Genomic DNA, 1330 nt, shown 5'->3' with positions numbered 1-1330 from the left:
CAATCTTGGCTCACTGCAAACTCCGCCTCCTGGGTTCAAGCAATTCTCCTGCCTCAGCCTCCTGAGTAGCTGGGATTACATACGTACACCACCATGTCCCGCTAATTTTTGTATTGTTAGTAAAGACAGGGTTTCCCCATGTTGGCCAGGCTCGTCTCGAACTCCAGACCTCGTGATCCTCCCGCTTCAGCCTCCAAGAGACTGGGATTACATGCATGAGCCACCGCACCCGGCCGTAAGTGAAGTATTCTCCATGCAGCTGCTCATGAAACCTTCACCAGGAGGTAGCAAATACCTGTGTTAGAGGAGTCTCTTTCCCTTATAGATGATCTAAGTTAAGTTACTACCAAGTCTAGAGTGCACCAGCTTCAGACACGATGCCCAAACGACGTCATCGGGAGTCAGACTCTTCCTCTATTTGTCCTCCAGGCTGGCTACATTCTCAGGCAAAGCCCGCTCATGGGAGTGGGTCGGCCACCAGAAACAGCAGCTTCACAGCACCCCAGCGGGGCACATCCCCAGCCCCTCCCACTTTCCCAGTAGCTACAACAAAAGTCCCAGGCTTGGCCTTCCTTGGTCTGGCTTGGGTCATATGCCTATTCCTGACATCAATCACTGTGACCAGGTGAGATTGGCAAGGCCAGGACCCCAGGCCCATCCTGGAGTCCAGGGTTGGGGTCAGCCCCATCTAAACCATAGGGACTAGGGGTGAAGAAGGGGCAGTTCCCCAGGGCATTGGGTGCTGTTGGCAGAAGAAGGGTGAGTAGATGCCAGTTGATCCCACAACCTCAGCTCAGCTTCCAATATGAGGAAACTGCCACTCAGCAGCACATCCTGGACCCTGGTCACCTCCCCAGGTTGATGGACTCCAATCCCCCGTGCCTCTGATAGCAAGCCCAGCACTCTTCCTGTCCATTGTTTCACAGCTGCCCAAGATGCGGAGGAAGGTCCCAGAAGTCAGGGACCCGTGGACAGGAAAGCAAGGGCTTGCCAAAGGATGATTCCAGATGTACTGAATGCTGGGCAGAGACAAGGGAAGCCACATCATGGGGACTCCCCAGGGCATGGGGAGAGAAAAACAGACTTACTTTCAGCACACTGTGCACAGCACATTACAGTGCTCATTAAAGATGGAGTCTGGGCCAGGCGCGGTGGCTCACACCTGTAATCCCAGGACTTTGGGAAGCCGAGGTTGGCAAATTAAGAGCTCGAGACCAGCCTGGCCAACCTCGTGAAACCTTGTCTCTACTAAAAATACAAAAATTAGCCAGGCATGGTGGCACATGCCTGTATTTCCAGCTACTCGGGAGGCTGAGGCAGGAGAGTTGCT

Source organism: Colobus angolensis, unplaced genomic scaffold (assembly GCF_000951035.1).
Source record: "Colobus angolensis palliatus isolate OR3802 unplaced genomic scaffold, Cang.pa_1.0 Scaffold21, whole genome shotgun sequence".
Lineage (NCBI taxonomy): Eukaryota > Metazoa > Chordata > Mammalia > Primates > Cercopithecidae > Colobus > Colobus angolensis.
Note: the sequence above shows the minus strand (reverse complement) of the source record.